Source organism: Otolemur garnettii, unplaced genomic scaffold (assembly GCF_000181295.1).
Source record: "Otolemur garnettii isolate 467f Iridium unplaced genomic scaffold, OtoGar3 scaffold00166, whole genome shotgun sequence".
Lineage (NCBI taxonomy): Eukaryota > Metazoa > Chordata > Mammalia > Primates > Galagidae > Otolemur > Otolemur garnettii.
This window is the reverse complement of record NW_003852561.1, coordinates 3,628,316-3,637,447: the sequence shown is the minus strand read 5'-3', so window position 1 is coordinate 3,637,447 and position 9,132 is coordinate 3,628,316. Positions and strand designations below refer to the sequence as shown.

Genomic DNA, 9,132 nt, shown 5'->3' with positions numbered 1-9,132 from the left:
GTCGGCCCGGGTCTTGCACTGCTCTAGCTCCAGGATGGAACAAGGGGCTCTAGAAGGCCCTCAGCCCACCATTCTCCAGCCCCAGGGAGGGGCAGAAGCATCACCCAGGGGATGAAGAGCCAGCTGGGGGCCAGGAGGGCCGGCTGAGTTCAGAGGTAGGGACCTGGTGCCTTGTGGAGCTCCCTGGAAGCTGGAGCCAGCCCTCAGATCAGTTCAAGTTGGAAGCCAACTTTACTGGCGCTGCTGACAGCACAGATGGGCAGAGAAGCAACAGAGAGCTCAGAGAGCAGAGGAAGAATGCTCTTCCCGGGAGGCTGAGAGTGTGCGTGTGCGCGCCACACAGCCTCCCTCCCTCTCTGCCCTCCTTGGAGATACTTTTCTTTTTCAATTCCTCTCTCCCCAGAGAACCACTCTGCAGCATTCTGCCCGCCCCGCCCAGCCCAGCCCAGGGGGATTGGGACAGCCTCCACCTTCCACTGCAGCCCTAGGGTCTGCTCCTGGAGCCTGGGGGTGTGGATGAGGAACAAAGTGGGTCACAAAGGGGTGTGTCCTCCGCCGTCCTGGGACTGAACATTCCTCTTCTCTTCGGCCACAGCAGGCTCATGCTTCCTCCTCTCTGCTAGAAACTCTGGGCCCCAGGCCCACCGATCACATTCCACCCAAACCCTGACCCCTGACCCAGAGACATCCAGACCAAAGCCTGGGTCCCGGTTCCAGGGGGAGAGGAGATGAGAGCATCGTTGTGCCCCCTGGAGGATCCGCCTGGCTGGAGATGAGCAATCTGAGGGGATGTGTTGGCTCCATCTCTGCCCCAGCAAGCCTGTCCGGTGGGGCTAAAGAGCAGGAAAGCAAAGGTCCTCCTGCTCCAGGGCTGCTCAGGGCAGATGCCAGCTCCCAAGGGCCTCCGATTCTGGCTCCTTGTCCTCTTGGATTTTCTCTCTGTCTTTGTTCTCTCGTTTCCTTCCTCTGTTCCTGCCTCCTCTATTCCCTACATCTCTTTCTGTATCTCCTATGTCCCTCCTTACATTGTTTTATAAAGGTGACCTGGCACCCCCAGGTGTGTGTGTGGTTTGGAGGGGGCTATATGACATAGTTTAAAATCTTAGGGTCATTCATAATGTGAGATGAGAAATTAGAGATGGAAGGAATTTCAGAGGTTGTGAAGTTCAAATCCATTGATAGTACAGCTTAGAAACAGAGGCCTGGAAATGGAAAAAGACTCATCTCAAACTGTATCCTAACAGATATCAATCCCTATTTCCAGTCCTGGGGTAGTTAGGAGCAAAACCAGGCACCACAGTGGGAAGAAATGGCTTTGGGTTACATATAAACTGGCTTCAGAAATGCTACTTCCAGCAAAGAAGGGCCAGCAGGTAGGAGTGTGACGGCGCAGGACAAGGAGGACTGACCGGAGGGAAAGAAGGAGGCCCCAGGTATCAGTGCAGGACCAGTCTGAGGGGCTGTTTGTGGCTCTGGGGCAAATTTTTAAGTTTCATAAATTTGATTATATGAAGACTTTTTGCTCAATAAAGGGAAGCCCACTGTTATTTCGCAAAATGCAGACCTCGGAGAAGGTGCCGCCTCCTCCTCTTAGTCCTAAGGGAGACCAGGAGCAGGGCAAGGGAGTGAGTTGGGCTCTTCTTGCCCAGAAGTTTCCGGTAATATGTTAATGCCTTTATAAATATGAAAGCACCTTTAGATGGTGGCAAGTTGGGTCCCTAAATCCCCTAGGGTCTAAGTCAGTATCCACTTGAATCCAGGAGCTGACCCCTGGGTGGAAGACTCTAGTCCACTGCAGGGCCTAGCCCAATTTAGTAGCCTCTAACCACATATGGCTATTGAGCATGTAAAATGCGGCTAGTTCTGGCTGGGCATCCACAGCACAATGGTTACAGCACCAGCCACATACACCGAGGCTGGCGGGTTCAAACCCAGCCTGGGCCAGCTAAACAACATTGACAACTGCAACAAAGAATAGCTGGGCATTGTGGCGGGCACCTGTAGTCCCAGCTACGTGGAAGGCTGAGGCAAGACAATCATTTAAGCCCAAGAGTTTGAGGTTGCTGTGAGCTGTGACGCCACAGCACTGTACCCAGGACAACAAAGTAAGACTCTCAAAAAATAAATAAATAAATAAATAAATAAAATAAAACAGCCAGGTGCAGTGGCTCACGTCTGTAATCCTAGCACTCTGGGAGGCAGAGGTGGGTGGACTGCTTGAGCTCACGAGTTCGAGACTAGCCTGAGCAAAAAGCGAGACCCCATCTCTACTAAAAATAGAAAAACTGAGGCAAGAAGATCACTTGAGCCCAAGAGTTAGAGGTTGCTGTGGGCTATGATGCCATAGTACTCTACCCAGATTAACAGCTTGAGAATCTGTCTCAAAAATAAATAAATAAATACAAATACAAATAAATAAATAAAATGTGGCTAGTCCAAATTGATGTGTGCTGTAAGTATAAAATGCACACTAGGCTGGTGTGCATTTTATGGTGGCTCATGCCTATAATCCCAGCACTTAGGAGACCAAGGCAGGTAGATTGCCTGAGCTCCCAGGTTTGAGACCAGCCTGTGCCAGAGTGAAACCTTCATCTCTAGAAATAGCCAGACATTGTGGCAGGCACCTGTAGTCACAGCTACTCAGGAGGCTGATGTAATAGGATAGCTTGAGCCCAAGAGTTTGAGGTTGCTGTGAGCTACGATGCCATGGCACCCTACCTAGGGCCACAAAGAGAGACTCTGTCTCAAAGAATAAATAAATAAATAACATAACATAACATATGTACTATTTATTAAATTTTTGATTAAACAAAAAGAGGGGAAAAACCCAAGGTATTCTCAGAGAAGTCCATGGCAGCAAGGTGGCCTGGATTGGCTGGGGTCTGAGGACTTCTGAGCCCAGGCTTGCGATGCCAGTGTAAGATGCTGGGGTTTGCAGTGCCACCTAGTGGCCTTGTGGTGATGAGCTGACTAGCCAGAGTTGGGGTAGAAAGTGCCGGACAGAGAAGTGGCAGCCGGTATGGCTTCCGAGCTGACTGCCCAGGGTCCCACTCCAGTCTGCAGTTCCCTCAGGTAGGTTATCATTTAGGGGTTTTTTGTTTTGTTTTGTTTTGTTTTGAGACAGAGTCTCACTATGTAGCCCTTGGTAGAGTGCTGTAGCATCACAGCTCACAGCAACCTCCAACTCTTGGGCTTAAGCGATTCTCTTGTCTCAGCCTCCCAGGTAGCTGGGACTACGGGCGCCTGCCACAACGCCCGAGTATTTTTTTGGTTGCAGTTGTCATTGTTGTTCAGCAGGCCCAGGCCGGATTTGAATCCGCCAGCCGCTGTGTATGTAACCAGTGCCACATTAGAACCATTTAGGTTCTTACATCAAGGCCCACGAGCTATATTCATCAAAGTGTCTGGCCTACACAGTGTTGACTGAATACATTTTTTTAAAAAATCATTTCACATAAAAATTGGGTTCTTTTCTTTTAACAGGAAGCCCTGGAATCTTGAGCCAACTTCCTGCAACAGCTGGGCCAGCTTTAGCCTTTAGAAGGGCTTTGAATCCATGTCCAACTCTGTGGTCACGTGGCCTGGCTGGCACGGGGGGGTCTGAGTTGGGGGTCCTGGCCCAGGTAGACAAACACATCAGCCTCTTTCTGTTCCACAGCTGGCTGGCCTAGCTGTTCTCTGGGTTGGACGCAGGAACCTGAAGAAAGAAATTCCTCTCTCTTTTCCCCTTCCCTACTGGGCAGTGCGCTCCCAAAGGGAGCAGGAGCACCCCCAGTCCCCTAGGCTAGGGCCTGGCTCACAGGTAAGGCTGGCTGGATGGCCAGAAAAGGAGGAAAACACCAACAAGGGGCGGCGCCTGTGGCTTAAAAGGGTAGGGTGCCGGCCCCATATGCCGAAGGTGGAGGTTCAAACCCAGCCCCGGCCAAAAGAAAAAAAAAGAAAACACCAACAGGTACCCAGGTTGTGTCCACACCTGACACTAAGTCCCCCTCTGCCTACCCCAATCTTCTCTGCTCTGCAAGTGAAGAGAGAGGTTATGCTGAGAGAGGCTAGGCATGCAAACAGTGGCCCTACATACTGGAGTCCTCTGGCGGGGCAGGGAAGAAACTTCAGAAGCGTAGGTAAGTTCATTTAATCCAAGGGAAAGAGGAAAAAAGAATCCCTCGTGTCTGTCCTGCAGCCCTTTGTACCCTTGGCAGCTCACTGGGTGCCAGGAAATCTTATGCGGCTGACAGGGCAGCTGTAACTAAGGCAAACTCCCTTGCTTGCTAAAGCCTTCCTGGGAGCAGCTCAACTTGCTTCAGGGGCCACAGCGACCTCCTGGCATCTGTGGACACACACACATGCTCTGTGTGAGTGTGGGGAAAGCTCGATGTGATCGTGCTCCCAACAGCAAGTAACCCAGAATTTCACATCCAGTGAGGTGGGTTCCTTCAAGGAACCCACTGGGGATGCTCTGTCCTTTCTATCCTTGCTCAAAACCTACCCCTACATCTCTTTGGAGTTATCCTAACCAGACAAATCTTTCACCTTTTACCAATCCTTATGAAGACGCTAATGAAACTCAACTGTATTTATCCCTCCAAATTCTCTCTAGATCGGTTCACGCACCTGCTTCCTCATCTGTGTTGTAACTGGCCAGCACAGACTGTTTGCGATCTGGTCTTTTAACTCACCTTCATGTTCATTTTGTTAGAATAACAGGGTTTGCTCTCCCATACCTCGGTGATCAGGCATTTTTGTTGTTTCAAATCTTTCATAGTTACAGAAGTTCATAGGGCCTCTGTGACCACATTCTCACAAATGTTGTTTTTCTTTTTGGATTACCCTCCTTGGAATATTTTCATTGTGCTTTTGCCAAATTGTTCTCCCTCCCAAAAAGGAACAGATGCACAGAGCAACTAGAAAGCTGTAAACTGTATTCTTTCCTCCATATCCCTGAAAACGCTGGGTTTTATCGTTGCTATTTGTTTTTGCTGCTGAGTCTCAGTCATTGCTAGGGGCAGGTGCTGTTCCCTGTGAGGAAGGCAGCTGGCATGAAGGAAAGGGTTGGAAGGCACATATTTCCTAAGAGGAGCCAAGAGTCCAGGCGTGCAATAGCTTTTTGTGAGCTGTAAAGCTGGTAAAGTGCTGCAGTAATTGCTATTATTACCTTCCCTTTAAAAGTTAACTCTCTTGCTTGAGCCCAAGAGTTTGAGGTTGCTGTGAACTATGATGCTACAGCACTCAACTAAGGTGACAAAAAAGAAAAAAGTTAACTCTCATTTGAACACGGTTCGAGTCGACTGGTATTAATCTTATATATCAATGTAGTTTTTTTCCCTTTCGTATATCAGTTCTTTATATCTTTTGACCTTGACTTAGCAGCTCTGTCTTGCATGTGGCTTTTTCCTTTCTGCAATTTTTCTTTTTATGTGCATGTCATGTGTATCGCTGTACTTTCCCCCCTATATTTGTACAAACACATCTAGTCCCCATTAATAACCTCCATTCCTTTAATAATCACAAATTAAGCTGGGTGTGTTGGTTCAGGAAACATGCCTATAATCCCAGCACTTTGGGAGGGCCCTGCAGGAGGATCACTTGGGTCTAGGAGTGTGACACCAATCTGGGCAACATAGCAAGACCTTATCTCTACAAAGAAAAAGAAAAGTTATCCCAGCATGGTGGCATGTACCTGTAGTCCCAGCTACTTGGGAGGCTGAGACAGAAGGATTGCTGGAGCCCAGGAATTCAAAGTTGTAGTGAGCTGTCATTGTGCCACTGTACTCCAGCCTAGGTGAACTTGTTGTTGTTTTTTTTTTTTAAATCCTCACAGTGCTCACTTTGGCGGGACATATACTAAAATTGGAATGATACAGAGGAGATTAGCATGGCCCCTGCGCAAGGATGACACACCAATTTGTGAAGTGTTCCATACTAATAAAAAAAAGAAGAAAAATTCTCACAAATCCATCTTTTCTCCACAGTAGATCAGTCATCTTGCAGAGTGGATGTAATCTTGGGAAGTAGATTTTAGAAATCAAGCAAGGGTTCCAGAATATCTGGAAGGCACATAACAAAGTCTCTTCTGGCCTGGTTTCCCCTCCATCATCAGGGAGATGAGAGGTATGTGTTAGGTTGATATGTACATGTACACACACAAATATTCACACACCCACACATCTACATAACACACACAGAGTGCGTACACGTTTCTTTAAAAACCCAGAATGCTAAGTAAATACATATCGCCATGCAAATATATGATGTGGGCTCGGCGCCTATAGCTCAACCGGCTAAGGCACCAGCCACGTACACCTAAGGTGGCGGGTTCAAATCCCCAGCCCGGACCCGCCAAACAACAAGAACGGCTGCAACCAAAAAATAGCCGGGCGTTGTGGCGGGCGCCTGTGGTCCCAGCTACTTGGGAGGCGGAGGCAAGAGACTTGCTTGAGCCCAGGAGTTGGAGGTTGCTGTGAGCTGTAAAGCCACGGCACTCTACCCAGGGGGACAGCTTGAGGCTCTGTCTCAAAAAAAAAAAAAAAACAAAAAACAAAAAACAAATATATGATGTGTATAGCCAGACACACAGCCCTCGTAAGACAATGATACTAGCTAATGGGAGTTGAACTTTAAAGTTTATAAAACACCTTTCCATGCATTCTCTCCATGTAACAATCTTGTGAAAAGAATGGCTTTTTTTTTTTTTTGAGACAGAGTCTCACTCTGTTGCCCGGGGTAGAGTGCTCTGGTGTCATACCTCACAGAACCTCAAACTGCTGGGCTCAAGCCATCCTCTTGTCTCAGTCTCCCAAGTAGTTGGGACTTGCTTGGGCTGCAATGCCCATTTAGTTTAGTTTTTCTATTTTTAGTAGAAACAGGTCTTACTCTTGCTTAGGCTGGTCTCAAACTCTTGAGCTCAAGCAATCCACCTGCCTCGGCCTCCCAGAGTGGTAGGATTACAGGCATGAGCCACCGCACCCAGCCAAGAATGTCTTAATAGCTGCCATTCAGGGAATGCTTATGTGGACCAAGCAGTATGCTAAGTGCTTTAAAAGCATTATGTCATTCAGTCTGCATAACAGCCTATTATGTAAGCACTTTTGCCCATTATACAGATGAGAACACTAAGGCTCAAAGTGGCTAGGTGATCTGCTCAAGGTCACTCAGCTGGGCAGAAGTGAGGAGACCGAAGTCCAACACTGTCACATCTCTCCAGCTGCTCACGCGGCTGTGTATATCACGCCTTCACCTGCAGAGGGCGCCTTCACTATTCCCAGGCTGAGAGTGCCTCTGGGTGAGAAGAACCCTGGTTCCTTTCAATCCCAGAGTTTAGGAAATCGAGGACTTGCTGGCCATTTTACCATCTTTCCAGGGAATAAATACCTGAGGCAGAAACAAGACTAAAGCACTGCCCAGGCTGGCCATCCCAAGATTCTAAGATTCTAAGTATATGAAGAGCAACAATTGGTGGAATACCAGAAACGGCTCCTTATGAACCAGTATCAATCTTCACAGCCACCTTGGGGTGGAGTCATGATCCACATCAAAGTGAGGAACTGGAGGCGGAGGGAGGTGGTGAGCAGGGTCAGATCCCAGGCAGATCTGCCCCCTTTTCTTTCCACTGTCAGACCGTGGTGCTGTCAGGTTCAGTGGGCAGGACTGGGGCCAGAGTCCCACATGCCACTCCCGGTTAGACCCCTGGCCCCCTCTGACCAAAGTCAAAGACTTCCTAGTGTCTGTGCCATAGTCTTGACTGTGAAATTGGGAGCCCTGAGGCCTGTGGCTGGGGACAGGATGCTGAGTGTGCCAGCCAGTGTGGAGGCTTGAAGAAAACAAAAGCATCTTTAATTATGCCAGTGTGACTCTCCTCCTCTGCTCTGAGGAACCCCTACTCCTTCCTAGGTCCATGCCTAAGGACATTTCTCCAGCTTCTATGTAGTACCCCATGCTGAGCTGACCAGAAAGCCCTCAGGCCTCTGCTTAAGCTTCTGTGTTTTCAGCATCTGGCCCCACAAGCAACACTGGTGACATTAGTGCCTCAGCCTGAGCTAGACCAGACACTAGCTCACCAGACGCAGAGGAGTTCTCCAGGAAAGGCAGGGGAGCCAGCTGTGCCTCTCCCTCAGCAGCCTTGGCCTAAAGCCCCTCTCCAGAATCCTTCCTGGATCCCAAGTTTGCCCCTCATCACAGAGGTCCTGGAGCTCTATTTGCCTGCCACTTGGGGTACATGCAGGCCTTACAGACCCCCCAATCCTTGGCCCTAACCTGAGCTTCCTCCCCTGAGACTGGTGCAGACTCCCCTTTTATGCCAGCCCTCACTGTGACTCACTGCAGACAGCAGCCCTGCAGAAAGGGCCAGAGGTGAGGCTGACCACATCCTTAGCCTCCCAGGCTCTATTCCTCCTTCCCAAATAATGTCCTCTCCCACTCCCAGGGACACAGGGGGAAGTGTCATCTCTGGATGTCACTTTCCTCCCTTGGGCTTCCCACAGTGCTCAGCCACACCTGGGTTCTTGCCAGGAACCAATGCCCCAAGTACCCTACCTGTGGGCTTTTAGGCCCTGGACCAACATTTCATAGTGAGCCCCAGCCCTCAGGCCTTCCTGCCACCTTGGGCCGCTGAGCCCAGTGGAGTAGTGGTAGCAGAGAGAGATGATAGTTTTTGCCTTTTTATTTGGCTGCTTCTGACTAACTCTGCCGATCCAGCTTGAGGCTGCAGCACAAGCAGGGGAAACGGGACACACACTGTGTCATCAGACCACACCAGGCACCCACATTCTCACACACAGGTCCTGTTGAAAAGCCCACATTCTTCCAAAAAACAGCAAGAGAAAACAGGACTTAGAGGCACAGGAATGTATACGGCACTTTGCAAGATGAGTTCAAGTCCAAACATAAGAGCCAAGCTGGATCTTGCTCTCAGAGCTGCCACCCCAGACTGGGATGTAGGGTTGCCTCCCCAGTTCCTAGAGCTCCTTCCCGCTGGCAAGGCTGCCTGCTCCCCCTGTTCTCCCACGTCTCAGCCCGTTCAGTTTTCTCTGTCCAGGACGTTTTTTTTTTTTTCTTGCAGTCTTCCCTTTCTCAGTCATCCATCCCGCCAGCCCGGTCTCCCTCCAGGTCTGCAGAGGCACTCGCTGGGTGGCTGGG

At 49.6% G+C, this 9,132-nt stretch overlaps 1 non-coding gene across 1 annotated transcript; it reads left to right on the top strand.

The window, feature by feature from the left end:
• The first annotated feature begins 5,820 nt into the window (after positions 1-5,820).
• LOC111728530 lies at positions 5,821-5,924 on the top strand. The gene has a single exon (XR_002775793.1). It is a non-coding gene; the product is annotated as a U6 spliceosomal RNA (small nuclear RNA).
• Positions 5,925-9,132: the final 3,208 nt, after the last annotated feature.